Here is a 16,216-nt window from a genome sequence, read left to right on the forward strand (position 1 = left end):
TAGGTGATGGCTGCTGGGCTCAGTTTACTGTTCTCTTCACTTTCTTGTTGCTCTGTCCCGCAGAGCAACAAACAGGAACCCGAGCAAGCCTGTCGTGGATGAGAAAGGGATGGGACAAGAGGCGCGAAGAATGGCAGCAAGACAAAAGTTCTGATCAAGCTGCAAAGTTTATTTCAAAATGGGTTCCTTATATAGGGAGGGGAGAGGGTAGAGAGGGGAAAGGGGAAGTAGTTCTGATAGGCTGGGAGACGAGTGTTTAGCTCATGATCAGCTACCCCATTGGTGCAGCCATGCATGTTCTGTGCGTGATCAGGTCCTTTATTGGTGGCCCTGAGGCATGTCTTGCCCGTGATCAGGTCCTCCATTGGTGGCCCTGAGGCATGTCTTGCCCGTGATCAGGTCCTCCATTGGTGGCCCGCCACCACGCCCGGGGCATGCTTTTGGCGGGGAGGGCTGATGCAACCTTTTGTTCCAATAGCATCAGCTTAGCCTGGGTTCCCAACATCTCCTCCCTTTTTCTTTAAAAAAGAGGAGGCGGACCTTAACCAGCTAGGGGAGGTAGAGGCTGTGCTCCTCCTGAGCCTTAATTTTCAGGCTTACAGGTACCTTTTTGGGAGGAGAGGATTTTTCGAGTACCAACCTCTATGCAAGCCAGCTTACCTCTCAGGAGACTCGACAGTAGCCTTAGTAAGGCCTCTCCTTGCAGTGCCTTGCCTTGCACCTAGCGGTGTCCATTACCTTCGTAAAGCATAGTGTCGAGCGGTATGCTGCTCCCGTAGGAGGGGAACCGGCTACAGTCTGCCATATTCTAGATCACGCGTTGCTAGTTGGTGATAGTGGATTTGTATGGGCTTTCCCAGTAGGGAATTGAGCTGATCCCTGATTAACGCTGTTACTCGTCTTAGGATCCAAGGGGCAAAAGAGAAGAACAGGATGATAGCGAATAAGGGTCCAAGGAAGGGGAGGAGGTAAGGGAGAAGTCCATTGAGGCCGGTGAGGAAGGGATTGTCTGCAAGTGCCTTGCGTCTTTGTTCGAGGTCTTCTTGTAGATTTTTTATTTTATCTCGGACAATTCCTGACTTGTTGGCATAAAAGCAGCAACGTTCCTGTAGAGCCAAACAGATACCTCCCTGTTCTGCAGTGAGTAGGTCTAAGCCTCTTCTGTTTTGTAGGACTACTTCGGCTAGGGAATCTAGTTGGTCCTGTAAGTCATTAATGGTGCTAGACAAGGCTTGGACGTCGTTAATAAGTTGATGGGAAAGTTTTGTGTAAGATTGAACAGCCACCCCGAGTCCTGCTGTACCGGTAGCGACTGCTGTAGAGACACCCAATCCTACTAGTAGGGGAATCAGTGTAACGGCTCGTTTCTGCCGCCCTGCAATATAGTCAAAGGTAGGGATAGGGACAGGGTCATCACCAGAAATAATGTCTATATCTGGCAAGAGGGCGGCTAACACACATGACCCTGTCCAGTTTGCAGGCAGAGCAGTAAAGGCGAGGTTGTTGCCGCAAACAAAAGCTTGGCCTGGGCCAGGGCAAAGGGCCTCACTGTGGTTGGAACTACTGGAGCAGTTTACAAAGTTGGCAACGCCAACCGGAATATCAAAGCTGTTGTTTTGTGCACCTTTAAAGAAGCAAGGGTATACTTGGGAAGGCATGGGCTGGACTCTAAAGGGTAAGCTGGGGGTGCAATTATTTTGTGAGGCATTAAAACTAGATATATTGACAGGGAAGGCTAGGGGCATGGAGGTACCTTGATTTAAGCATAACCAGCAATTTTGGGCTAGGCTGGGGTTGGAGATATTGAGGGCCTGGTGGGTGGCTGACAGAATGTCAAGCATTTGCGCATCAATGTCAGGTCCTCTTGGTTTTGAGCGAGCTAGGGGGTGGTAGGATAACTTAGGGAATTGGCTTTGAATAACAAGCTCTATTTGTTTTTGTACATAAAGCTCTCTCACAGCATCTTGGGGTCCGCCACCGTCGGAGACGTGAATAGGGGCTTGCTGATTCCAACAAACCGATTTTCCAATCGTGCCATCGCATCCGGCCTGGAGGACCCCATGAGGTTGTAGGCCGCTGGTGACAGGATTGGTTTCTGAGGTGCTCATTGTTCTTTGTAGAATGGCAGTAAAATAAGTATTATTGTCAAGAGTACACTGTGAGAAACTAGAATAGCAGGAGGAGTGCATCTGGGGTTCAATGTTGCCTCTGCACTCGCTTGGGCACGGGCCTGGGCGGCCATTAATGACCGGTATACTAGGGGGCTTGCGCACACAAAGCCACTTAGGTGAAGATACTCCATTCCAATTGGTGTCATAGGTAAGATAGGCATTTTTGTCCCCACAATCTGTTACCTGAGTGTAAGTTGGGGTGGCGTAATTATTGGTCTGAGTCCCCCCTTTACAGTCACATGGCGCTCCAAAGAGGGCAGTGTAAATGTCTTCGGATGGCTTTCCAAGTCCTCCCTTTGTGACTGGGCAGAGGCGTGGGTGCAGTAGGAGGATGAGGATGTAGAGCATTCTTTCTGGAAGAAGAGAAAAAGGGGGGCTCCTCAGGGCGAGTTTTCTGACCCTGGGGCTGTATTTGGATTAGTTGGCCCATTACACAAGGGGGCTGAATCATTGACGTGTCTAATTAGTCGCTCAGGGAGCCAGCGGGGGCCATCCTCCTTTTGATCGTATATGCAGGCTGAGCCTCGCCCCCATATGAGAACAGGGTCAGGGCCCTTCCAAACACTGGTGAGAGGGTCACGCCACATAACCGTAGCATGCTGCTGAGAAGTTTGGGGATGCCATAGACGGTCAGCTGCCGAGCGACCTTGACTGTCAAGCTGTAGAAAATTTAGTTGAAATAGGGCATGACTAAGAAGGTTTCTGGGTTGTTGCATAGAAAACCCAAGGGGGGAGCGGGCTAAGCGACTTAGGGCATTTTTTAATGTTTGATGAGCTCGTTCAACTACTCCTTGACCCTGGGGGTTGTACGGTATACCAGTAACATGTTTGATTTGGAGTTTTTGGCAAAAGTCTTGGAAGTTTTTTCCAGTATATCCTGGGCCATTGTCTGTTTTAATGGTGTGCGGTTTTCCTATGGTAGCAAGACAGTGGATAACATGAGAGATAACATTTTTTGATGCTTCACCTGTTTGGGGAGTGGCTAAGATAAAACCACTAAATGTGTCAACAGTAACATGAACAAACCTCTGTTTTCCAAAAGGAGTAAAATGAGTGACATCCATTTGCCAAATGGCATTGGGGACTAAACCACGGGGGTTCACGCCAAGATGGGGTACAGGGGTGGCTACGACACATTGTTTGCAAGCTTTTACAATATCTCTGGCTTGTTCTCTAGTAATTTTATAGAGTAATCGTAGGGTGTGTGCATTGAGGTGATGTAGGGTGTGAGCTTGAGTAGCCTCATGTATTGGGTCACTTATAATGGGGAAAATCTGTGTGGCAGCATCAGCTAAGGCATTGCCTTCAGCCAGGGGTCCTGGAAGATTTAGGTGGGCCCGAAGATGTCCGATAAAGAAAGGGTGTTGTCTGTTTAAAATTAGCTGTTGCAGTTTAGAAAATAAGGGGGTAGCATTGGTTGAAGATTTGATAAAGGGAACTGTCTCTAAAAGAGGGACTGATTGAGCAATATACGCACTGTCAGTGTACAAGTTAAACGGTTGGTGGGCTAGAACTGTGAACACCTGGAGAATAGCATAGAGTTCAACAAGTTGAGCTGACAGGTAGGGGGATTTTATTGAGACGGGTTGATTATCAATAACGTATGCAGCAATTCCGTTTGAGGATCCATCAGTGAAAACTAGCGTGGCTTGAGGAATTGGGGCAGATTTTGTGATCTTGGGAAATATGAACTGGTGAAGCTTGGCAAATTGGATAACAGGGTCACTGGGGTAATGATTGTCTATGTCTCCTGTGAAGGAGGATAATGCAATGGCCCATTCGTCAGAGGTTTGCAGGAGCCAGGTTAATTGATCCTGGGTGTATGGAATGATTATAGAGTGGGGGTCCCTGCCAAACAGTTGGCGGCCAGTGTACCGACCCTTAATAATTAACATGGCGAGGAGCGAAGGGTAGGTGAGTAAGACCTTTGATGGGGAGGCAGGTAGATGGAGCCAAAGGAGGGGGCTTCCGTATTTAGTAGGGTCTGTACCGTTTGGTTGCCAAAACACCGCGGTGGGTGTATGGGGAGTTGGGAGCAAGAGGAGTACTAGGGGAAGGTTATACGAAATTTGGTGAACACTTTGATTTTGGATAGCCTTGTTGATGAGGGCTAGAGATTGCTTTGCCTCTGGGGTCAGTGCTCGAACCGATAAAGGATTTGGATCGCCTTTTAGAATATTGTTAAGGGGAACAAGGGCACTGGTGGGCAATTTTAAATAGGGTCGAAGCCACTGAATGTCCCCGAGTAATTTTTGGAAATCGTTAAGGGTTTTTAAGTGATCAGTTTTTAAGCAGACTCGGGGAGTAAATACTTGCTGATGGTGTAACTCAAATCCTAAATAAGAAAATGGCTCAGACACTTGTACCTTGTCTGGAGCAATTTTTAGTCCATATGAGGTAAGACAGGATATAATGTGAGCATAGCAGGCCTTGGCTGCCTCGGCGCTATCACAAGCAAGAAGGATGTCATCCATATAATGGAGGATATAGGCCTCTGGCCACTGGGATCTTACTGGGGCAATGGCGGCAGCAACAAATTTTTGGCACAGTGTGGGACTGTTGGCCATGCCCTGTGGCAGAACCTTCCACTGATAACGAGGCATAGGACTTTGGAAGTTGATTTGAGGGACGCTAAAGGCAAAGTAAGGTCTGTCTTCAGGGTGTAAGGGGATGGTAAAGAAACAATCCTTAAGGTCAATAACAATTTTGTGATAGTTTAGGGGAATGGCTACAGGAGAAGGAAGACCAGGCTGAAGGGCTCCCATGGGGACCATTACCTTATTAACGGCTCTTAGATCCTGTAAAAGACGCCAGCTACCTGATTTTTTCTTAATGATAAATATAGGAGTGTTCCATGGAGAATTTGTGGGCTCAATATGTCCTGCTGCGAGCTGTTCCTGTACTAACGCAATGGCAGCGAGGGTTTTCTCATATGTAAGTGGCCACTGATCAACCCACACAGGGTCTGTAATTTTCCAGGAAATTTTGTCAGCGTGGGGTACAGGAATGTCAATGGCCGCTACGGTAAATTTTGGTGGAATCCTAGGCCTGTTTTGTCTTTTTTGGGGGTAATAGTAATGGGCTGGGTGATTCCTTGATTATTTTTTCCCAACCCTTGGCCGGGGAGATACCCCTGGCTTAGCATTTGGGTCATAACAGTATTGTTAGGACTGCACATAACGAGTTTCATTTGAGAGAGGATGTCCCTTCCCCAGAGATTGACTGGCAGATTGGGGAGGACATAAGGGGTAATGTGACCATTATTGCCTTCAGAGTCCTCCCACTTAAGCATTTGAGCACTTTGTTGGGGGTTGGTGGCCTGGCCAATACCGCGCAGGTGAGTAGCAACGGTTGTTAACGGCCAGTTCCTCGGCCAGTGAGTGTAAGATATAACGGTGGCATCGGCCCCTGTATCGAGAATGCCAGAAAAGAGCTTACCATTTAATTTAAGTTTCAGGGTAGGCCGCTGTTGAGAAATTTGTTGAACCCAGTAGACATCAGAAGACCCAGGGGCACTAGCCCCGCGGTAGGGCTTATGGAAATTGGAGTTAATTTGTTGGAGGGGGAGAATGACTATTTGAGCTAGTCTGGTGCCCTTTGGGATGGTGACTAAATCTTTAGTTGTAGAGAGAATGATATGGATTTCTCCCTCAAAATCATTGTCTAATATGCCGGGCAGAACTTGGATCCCTTGGAGGGTAGAGCTGGCTCTGCCTAATATGAGGCCGAATGTCTGGGGTGGTAAGGGTCCATATATTCCAACTGGAAGTATCAGAGGGCTATTTTGGGTGGTTAGTATTGTGTCGGTGGTGGTACAGAGGTCCAGTCCTGCACTGCCCGCTGTTGCTCGCCAGAGGTCTGTGACGTAGCGGCGTGGTTGATTACTGGGAGGGCAGGGGTTGGCTGGCGGTATTGGGGGGTGAACTGTGAAGCCCCGGAGTTCATCCCGGTAGTGGGGCCCTGGGGCTGGCCCCTGTTCAAGTTTCCCTGCCTAATAATGGGTTGTCCATTAATGTCTAATCGAGAACGGCATTCTGAAGCCCAGTGAAATCCTTTTTTGCAGCGAGGACATTTTGTTGTGGGACCTAAATTTTTTATAAGGCTAGCCTGTGGGGCATTAGGTTGAGTTGGGAGTTGAGTAGGTGGTTGTATTTTTTGGGGGCAGTTTCTTGAAAGATGGCCGGGTTGGTGACAATTATAGCAAAGGCGGGCCTGGGCTCCAGGCAGTTGCGCGGGGGCAAGATTTTGGAGGGCAGCTCCTATGGCTAGGCCAACAGCATGGGCAGAGCCAATACCAGAGCAGAGGCGAACATAGTCGCAAAGCTCCTTCTGCCTAAAAGGCCGAATTGCACTTTGGCAAGCGGGGTTAGCGTTTTCATAGGCTAGGTGTTTTACAAAGGAGCTCTCACTTTCCCCGGAGCCAAAAAGGCGATCTGCCGTCTCCTGGAGGCGGCTTACAAAATCACTGTATGACTCATCGGGGCCTTGTCTAATCTTTGCAAGGGAAGTAGTAGCCGCTCCCTTTTGAGGGAGTCGCTTCCAGGCTTTTAGGCCTGCGGACTGAATCTGGGTTAAAAGCCCTGGGGGGAATTGGGCCTGTTTGTCATTGTTCTGATAAGGGCTGGCGCCCAGGAATTTTTTAAGGGTCCATCCTTTGGAGGAGGCCTTACGCGCGTTGCGCTCTGCAAACTGTTTGGAAATATCCTCATACTCAGACTTCCAAAGGATATTGTCCCCTCCGCTCAGCGCAGCACGAGACAAGAAAAACCAATCACTAGGGGTAAGCCATCTTTCACTAAGACTCTCTACAAGGGCCACGGTAAAGGGGGCAGTAGGACCATAGTTAGCAACAGCAGTTTTAATTTTTTCTATGGTCTTTAGATTTAGCCGCTTATAGGAATGGGTGTAGGTAGGCTCGGTGGGCTCTGAGCTTTCCTCCTCCTCATCCTCTGAGTCAGATTCTCCGGAGTCTGCTTCCTCCTCCTCAGGGATGGTGTGTGTGTCAGGGTGAGGAGACGCTCGGCCCGTGGTATTGGAGCTAACCTGTCCCTGACTTCTGGTAACGGGAAAAGCCATAACTCCCGCGGGAGGTAGAAGGGCCAAATCGGACAGTTTTGTGACTAAGGTTTTAACCCCATCAAGAAGAGAAACAGTCTCATCAATGGGACCGGAGGGTTTGGCTAGGGCTACACCGGGCAAGTTTGGGGCCGTGGGGGAACCAGGAACGCCTGAAGTAGGGGCATGCAAAACAGGAGCCGCAACTGCCACTGGGGGCACTGCTGTAGGAACATAGGGCGGTGGCCGGAAAGGTGGCAATGCCGGGGTGTTAGTTAATTGGGGCCAATCAGGGTTGTTATATTGGGCAGCTGCCTCTTCCAGATCTGCTTGATCGGCGGGATCTAGTTGATCATCCTGACTACCCGAGTTATGCAAGGTTTTAGAATTAGCAAGCAAGGGCAAATGTTGGGGCGGAGTATGCGCCCGAGAATGAGGACTTTGAATGGGGGGGTCCGTAAGGGTTGCAAGGTTGGGGTACAGTGAAGACTGCCCTGTATCATCTGAACCAATGTCAATTGCAACCGAGGGGCAGGTAGAAGGGGCCCTAGAGGGAGGGCGAGAGGAGGCCTTTTCAGAGGTGGTAATTGTTACAGGGGCTTGTCTAGATGGAGGTCGGGAGTGGCTAATAAGAATTTTGTGACCCTCCTTGCAGAGGCGTTGAATGTCAGGGGAGTCGCCCTGATTAGTAAGGACGTCCCTTATTAAATTATAATAATTAAAAGTGGTGATCGGAATAGTCTCAGGACCAAAAACACGGTAATAGTCGTTCAGACAATCACCAACACGTCCCCAAACACGGGAGTCAATAGACCCTTCCTGGGGGAACCATGGACATGTTTTAAAAATGAAACTAAAAAAGGAGACAAGGTCTTTCTTGCGAACCCGAATTCTACGCACCTTGAGAGATTCCTTTAACTGACTTATAAAGAGATCATTTTCACTGTGTGAAGATGCTTGTCCCATGATTGGGTCTTACCTGAGTAATGCCGCCGTCGAAATGAGGAACGAACTCCAGGAGTCGGCTCGCGGTCGGGTGGTCCGCGGTGCTCCGTGCGGGGAATCGGTTAATCGGGACGGCCGTGCAGGGAACCGGTTACAGGGGACGGCGGTCCACGGAGGCCGGCATCGAGCCCCACGTCTGGGCGCCACTTGCTCTGTCCCGCAGAGCAACAAACAGGAACCCGAGCAAGCCTGTCGTGGATGAGAAAGGGATGGGACAAGAGGCGCGAAGAATGGCAGCAAGACAAAAGTTCTGATCAAGCTGCAAAGTTTATTTCAAAATGGGTTCCTTATATAGGGAGGGGAGAGGGTAGAGAGGGGAAAGGGGAAGTAGTTCTGATAGGCTGGGAGACGAGTGTTTAGCTCATGATCAGCTACCCCATTGGTGCAGCCATGCATGTTCTGTGCGTGATCAGGTCCTTTATTGGTGGCCCTGAGGCATGTCTTGCCCGTGATCAGGTCCTCCATTGGTGGCCCTGAGGCATGTCTTGCCCGTGATCAGGTCCTCCATTGGTGGCCCGCCACCACGCCCGGGGCATGCTTTTGGCGGGGAGGGCTGATGCAACCTTTTGTTCCAATAGCATCAGCTTAGCCTGGGTTCCCAACACTTGTAAGCCTTGTGTTGATCAAGTTAAGTTGTGTATTAGTGTACTAACTGTGTTTTGAGCTTCTCCATGCATGTGCAGGCAATTTGAGAGGAGCTTCATGTGTGCAAGGAATTTGAGAGAAGCCTTTTAAGGATGTTTTATTGGGTGGGTCAGGTGAGCAAGATAACATGGGGGCAAGAAGAAAAGTTGTTAATTAATGTAAAACCACCAGCGCTTCATCACCTAACTTATGATTTACAGACACTGAGCACATTGCAGGTTGAGAAGGCACTTGGTCCTTTTTGTAGCCTTGTGCTGTGCTCTTTGGAGCCATGAGTGTGTTGCTTTTTCTCACAATTTTGTTTCTTGATTGTTGTTCTTGATGCTGGAAAACATTTTGAAGACAAGACTCTAAACAGTGACCTATGCCACACTACTTTATTAGAAAATGAGAAACTTAACATTACTGAAAAGCTTGGAAGATTCTTCTGCTCGGCAGTGACCTGTGTTTCCCTGGTCTTTACCTTGCTACTCTGCTTTATTCTTTTTGTTGTTGTTGTTGCAGTAGTTAAAATGCCAACTTCTGGGACTTTCTTGTCCTCCACTTTTCTTTCTATCTACCAGCATTCAAATGGTCATCTCTATTAAGGGATAAAATTCAAGAACTTATTTCTATACATTAATCCTGATATGATTTCACTCATCCCTCAGTTTAACATTTAGAGTACAAAGTCATCACCTAGAGGTGCCACTCAGTATACAGCACTGTGTTTAGAAATTGGGGAAGCTGTGAAATATTTAGCTTCTGCTCTCTGAGACCTCAGCCAGGTGCAAAGAAGAGATGCAGAACTGCATTTCAGATTGTGTTATATACACCCAGGAGTACCAGAGTGTGCCTGGGAATCATGGGAGTCAGAAGTTATCAGAGTTATCTGAGGAAGGTATGGCTGAAGCTTTATGAAATGAGATGGGGCCTGTGTAGGCCTTAGATGTGGGAGAAGCAGCATGTGTCAGGAAGCAGAAACAGTATCAGCAAAGGTGCTGCTGTGAGGCAGGTGGGCAGTGTTCGGGGAACAGCCAGGGGTTTTGTGTGACAGGTTTACAGCACCTGTGGGAGACTGTGTTGTTAAATAAGCCCAGAGAAGTAGGTTGGAGCCTACTTAAAAGTATGCATGGCTTTCAAGGCCAGCTGAGTGGTATAAATAGAAACTATAAATAGTAGCACATTTATTAAGGACAACTTTTGTTACCAAAGAGCTTTTAAACTTTTTTTTGATTGCGTAATAGGTGGATAAAGAATTACTGATCTGAATGTATTCAATCTCCGAGTGTTTTAGTATGCTAGATTATTGGAGGTGAAAGGGCTAAGTCAAAGGCAATGAGTGTTTTTGAGACTTTTAATGTTAATTGCAAAATTAACCTGTAAAAAGGCAGTGCCAGCTTAGACTGTGACTAAGAGTTCTTGTTTTATTTTGTCCTTGCTAAGCTGGGTGTTACAACATGGAAACCCTCTGCAGTGTCCCCTGCTCTCCCCCTTCCTCTCTTCCTTTTACTTCTCTTAGGATGGGGTCATCCATATGTTTCTGATAGAGGTAATCAATTGTCACACCATTTTCCGAAGGGCTACTCTCTTCCCATTTATTTGTGATGACACATTTATCCTACCCTAAGCTTTGATAACATGTTAGGATCTTTCTGTACTGTCGTATTAAAGAGGTTAATTTTTTTTTATGACTTATACCTGACAAGTTATAATAGTTTTCTCATGACAAATATAAAAACAAGCCAGGTGTGGTGGCTTATTCCTGTAATCCCAGCACTTTGGGAGGTCAAGGCAGGTAGATCGCTTGAGTCTAGGAGTTAGAGACCAGCCTGAACAACATGGTGAAACCCCATCTCTACAAAAAAACAAAAATTAGGCACAGTGGTGCATGCATATAGTCCCAGTTACTCAGGAGGCTGAAGTAAGAAGATGGCTTGAGCGTGGGAGGTAAAGATTGCAGAGAGCTGAGATCACACCACTGCACTTCAGTCTGGGCAACAGAATGAAATTCTATCTCAAAAAAAAAAATGTATACGTTATTGAATCATTTATATATGATTGTTATTTTTGATTACAAATTGTTTAGTTCACTACTTTAAAGCCTGCTTTATTTTTTCTTAATTTTATTGACTTATTTGTGCCTTGGCCTGTTTCATTACAAATTATTTATTGTTTACCCACTACCTTAGAGCCTGCTTTCTTTTTTAAAAATTCTATTGTACTTTAAGCTTTGGGGTACATGTGTAGATCTTGCAGGATTGTTGCCTGGGTACACACATGCCATGGTGGTTTGTTGCTTCCATGTCCCCATTACCTACATCAGGGATTTCTCTTAATGTTATACCTTCCCAACCTCTCCACCCCCCACTATCCCTTCCCTAGCCCCACACCCCCCAACAGACCCCAGTGTGTGATGTTCCCTTCTCTGTCCATGTGTTCTCATTCTTCAACACCTACTTATGACAGAACATGCAGTGTTTGGTTTTCTGTTCTTGTGTCAGTTTGCTGAGAATGATGGTTTCCAGATGCATCCATGTCCCTGCAAAGGACATAAACTCATCCTTTTTTATGGCTGCATGGTATCCCATGGTGTATATGTGCCACATATTCTTTATTCGGTCTATTATTAATGGGCATTTGGGTTGATTCCAAGTCTTTGCTATTGTAAACAGTGCTGCAATGAACATATGTGTGCATGTGTCTTTAACCTAGTCCTCTTGTGTAACTCCAGGTCCAGCTCCTGCCTGTGGTAGACACCTTTCCAGGCCGGCATTGGCTTTTTGGCATCCTCTTCCAGCTCAGAACATTTTCAAGTCAGCCTCTCCGGTCCCAGCTCTTCCTCCTGGCTGCATCTACAGGCCCAACTCCTTCCTCACAACAACCACATTTGGCCCAGCTCCTGCTCAGCTCCTGGCAGCCTGTGTAGGCCCCAGCCTTTCTCAAGTTGGGCTTTCCAGGCCCACCTTTGGCCTCCCAGTGGCCTGGACAGACTCACCTCCTGCCTGCCAACAGCCTCTCCAGGTCCAGCTCTTGCCCTCGATGTCGGCCTCCCCAGGCTGTTTCTGCCTGCCTGCCTGCCTCATGGAAGCCCGGAAAGGCACAGCTCCTGGCTCTCTGATGGCTTCTTTAGGCACATGTCATGCCTCACCATGGCCTCCCCAGGCTGACAGGGGCTCCTGCTTTTTGGCAGCCTCTGTAGGCCCAGCTCCTGCATTCTACCGACCTCTGTGGGCCCAGTTTGTTCCTCACTAGACCTTTCAGGCCTCCGGACCCACTTCTCGGAAGCTTTTGGTGGCCTCTCCAAGCCCAGCTCATAAGCTCATGTCTCTCGTGGACTCTCCAGGTCCAGGTGCTGCCTTCCGGCATCCACTCTGGGCCAAGCTTTTCCACATGGCTGCATCTACAGGCCCCCCACCTACCTTGCAACAACGTCTGTGAACTCAGCTCCTTATAGCATTTGTAGGCCTGAAAGGTACTTAAATCAAGCTCTCCAGGCTCACGCAGCTCATGCCTCACGATGGCCTCTCCAAGATCAGTTCCTGCCCTCCGAATGCATCTTGAGGACCCAAATATGTTCAAGTCAGCTTCTATTGGCCTGGCTCCAGCTTCCTCCTGGTGGCCTCAGAGGTCTACATATTCCTAAAGTTGGCCAGTTTAGGCCCAGGTCCTGCCATCCCGGTGCCCTCTCTGGTTGCAAAACATCCTCACGTTGGCCCCTCCAGGGTGAGCTCCTGTCTCCCAGTGACCTCATTGGGCCCAGCTCCTGCCTCCCATTGGCCTCTGCAGCACAGCCTCTGCCTCCCTCATGGGGACCTCCCCAGGCCCAGCTCTTCTTCCTGGCCACGTCTGCAGGCCCAAGTCCTGCCTCATGACAGCCTCTTTTGTCTCCTCTGGGCTCCTGCCCAGCTCCTGGCGGTCTTTCCTTTGTAGGCCCAAAGCTTCCTGAAGTAGAGCTTTCCAGGCCTACTTTCTGCCTCCTGGTGGCCTTGAAAGACCCAGCCAGTGCCTGACAGTGTCCTCTCCAGGCCCAGCTCTGGCCTCTGCACAGCCTCCCTGGGAGCAGCTGTTGCCTGGCAGTGGCTTCCCCAGGCCAAGTTTCTGCCTGCCTCCTGGCTGCATCCACAAGTCCAGCTCCTCCATCTCACTGGCCCATTGAGGCCCAGCTCGTGCCTTTGGCAGCCTCTCTGGGTCCAGCTCTGGCCTCACGCTGGCCTCCAGTGTTGGTCCCGGTCCTCCCTCGCACTGGCCCAGCTGTCTAGGCCCAACTCATGCCTCTGATGGATTCTTCTGGGCTTGGTTCTGCCTCCCAGAAGCCTCTGCAGGCCCAAAACTGCCTCTCTTGGGCCTCTCCAGGCCCGGCTCCTGCCTGTGCCAGGCCCCTCCAGGCCCAGCCTCTACCACCCAGTGGACCCTCCAGGCCCAGCTCTCGGCCTCACCATGGCCTCCTCTCAGACCCAGCTCCTGCCTTTTGGGCAAGCTGTATCTCCCAGTGGCTTCTTTAGGCCAAGCTGGTGCCTCCCAGTGTTAGCTTTCTGGCATCCTCTCCAGGCCCAGGATGTCCTCAAGTGGACCTAGCTGGGTCCAGCTCTTCTTCCTGGCTGCATCTACAGGCCCAACTCCTGCCTTACAACAACCACATCTAGCCCAGCTCCTGGCAGCCTGTGTAGGCCCCAGCCTTCCTCAAGTTGGGCTTTCCAGGCCCACCTTCGGCCTCCCTGCAGCCTGGACAGACACAGCTCCTGCCTGCCAACCGCCTCTCCAGGCCCAGCTCTTGCCTTGGACGTTGGCCTCCCCAGGCCCTTTCCGTCTGCATGCATGCATGCCTGCCTGCCTGGTGGCAGCGTGGACAATCCCAGCTCCTGCCTTTCCGATGGCCTCTTTGGCACATCTCATGCCTTGCCTCAGCCTCCCCAGGCCAAGGGAGGTTCCTGCCTTTTGTCAGCCTCTGCTAGCCAAGCTCCTGTGTCCCAGTGGCCTCGACAGATCCAGCTCATTCCTCACAGCAGTCTTCCGGACCCACTTCTTCGAAGCATTTTGGCAGCCTCTCCATGCCCAGCTCATGCCTCTCCAGGCCCAGGTGCTGCCTCCCAGCATCCTCTCTGGGCCCAGCTCTTCCTCCCAGCTGCGTCCACAGGCCCAGCTCCTTTCTCACAACAACCTCTGTGGACTCAGCTCCTGCCCATCTCCTGGCGGCCTCTGTAGGCCTGAAAAGTCCTCACATCAAGCTCTCCAGGGCCACCCAGCTCATGCCTCATGGCCTCTCCAGGCTCAGCTCCTGCTCTCTGATGGCATCTTCGAGCCCCAAACTTCCACAAGTTGGCTTCTGTCAGCCCAGCTTTGGCCTCCTCCTGGTGGCCTGGGCAGGCTCAAAGAGTCATGAAGTTGGCCTCTCCAGGCCCAGCTCCTGCCATCCCATTGGCATCTCCGGGCACAAAATATCCTCACATGGGCCCCTCCAGGGCCAGCTCCTGCCTCCCAGTGGCCTCCTTGGGCCCAGCTCCTGCATCCCATCGCCAAATCTAGGCTCAGCCTCTGCCTCCCTCATGGTGGCCTCCCCAGGCCTAGCTCTCCTTTCTGGCCACATATACAGGGCCAAGTCTGGCCTCACAGCAGCCTCTTTTGGCTTGGCTCCTGGCCAGCTCCTGGCTACCCTTTCTTTGCAGGCCCCAAGCTTCCTCAAGTGGAGCTTTCCAGTATTACCTTCTGCCTCCTGGTGGCCTTGACAAGCCCAGCTACTGCCTGACAGTGGCCTCTCTGGGCCAGCTCTGGCCTCTCTGCAGCCTTTCCAGGATCAGCTGCTGCCTGGTGGTGGCTTCCCCAGGCTGAACTCCTGCCTCCCTGCCTCCCAGCTGTGTTTACAGGCCCAGCTCCTCCCTTACACTGGCCCATTGAGGCCCAGCTCATGCCTCTCCAGGCCCAGCTCCGGCCTCATGTTAGCCTGTAGTCTAGGCCCAGGGCCTCCCTTGCATTTACCTTTCTAGGCCCAGCTCATGCCTCTGAAGGACTCTCCTGGGCCAGCTCCTGCCTCCCAGTGGCCTCTCTAGGCCCAGGGCCTCCACTTGTGGGCTTCTCCAGGCCTGGCTCCTGCCTGTGGTAGGCCCTTCCAGGCCCAGCCTCTGCCTCCCAGTGGACCTCTAGGCCCAGCTCTTGGCCTCAGCATGGCCTCCTCTCAGGCTCAGCTCCTATGTTTTTGGCAGCATGTATGTACAGGCCCAGTTCTGGCCTCCCAGTGGCCTCTTTAGGCCAAGCTGGTGCCTCCCTGGCGACCGTATCATGCTCAGCGTTGGCTTTCTGGCATCCTCTCCTAGACCAGAATGTTCTCAATTGGACCTCTCCAGGCCCAGCTCTTCCTCCTGGCTGCATCTACAGGTCCAACTCATGCCTGACAACAATCACATTTTGCCCAGCTCCTGCCCATCTCCTGGCAGCCTCTGTAGGCCTCAGCCTTCCTCAGGTCTGGCTTTTCTCACCCACCTTTGGCCTTCCAGTGGCCGAGACAGCTCCAGTTCCTGCCTGACAACAGCCTATGTTTTGCCTCACTCTCGCCTTTTCAGGATTATCTTCTGCCTCACATTTGCCTCTCAAGATTCAGCTTCTTTTTCATGGTAGCCTTTGTTAGACCTTCTGCAGCCTCACCATGGCCTCTCCAGGCTTATCGTCTACTTTTAGTGACCACTCAAGGTCATCTCCTGCCTTATGGTTGCCTTTTCTGATGCTGTACTTGTCTCACAGTTGTCTCTTCTGGATTCAGCTTTTTAGGTCATTGATGGTTAACAGCAGTCAAAAGCTTAAAGCTTCCCTGGACTCTCATTCGTTTACTTCACAGCAGTGTGTGTTTGCAAAATGCCTGTCTCCACTTGTAACCTTGACAGTGCATTTCTGCCAGATTTGTAATAAATTCTGCCTTTGTTTTTCACAGTGGTGTCTGTTTTATTTACTGTCTCATGGTTTGTCTTGTCTTCTGGGGGTTCAGTGGGGAATGAGCCTCTGCTTGGCCTGTTAGTCTTTGCCCTGGATATAGCACCTTCTCATTTCATGTCTTCTGTTTTTATATTTTTTACAGTTGTTTTTTTTTCTTAGCCTCTTGTTCTTTTAACCAGGCTGGAGTGTCATCGTGTGACCATGGCTCACTGTGGCTTTGGCCTTTTGGCTTCAATCGATCCTCCCAACTCAGCATCATAAGTAGCTAGAGACTACAGGCACATGCTAGCATCCCTGACTAATTTCCGACTTTGTTGGAGAGATTGGTTCTCACTCTGTGGCTGGCCTTAAACTTTTGGACACAAGGAATCCTCTTGCCTGGGCCTCTCAACATGCTGAGATTACAAACTTGAGCCAACATGCTGAGATTACAAACT

Source organism: Saimiri boliviensis, chromosome 19 (assembly GCF_048565385.1).
Source record: "Saimiri boliviensis isolate mSaiBol1 chromosome 19, mSaiBol1.pri, whole genome shotgun sequence".
Classification (NCBI taxonomy): Eukaryota; Metazoa; Chordata; class Mammalia; order Primates; family Cebidae; genus Saimiri; species Saimiri boliviensis.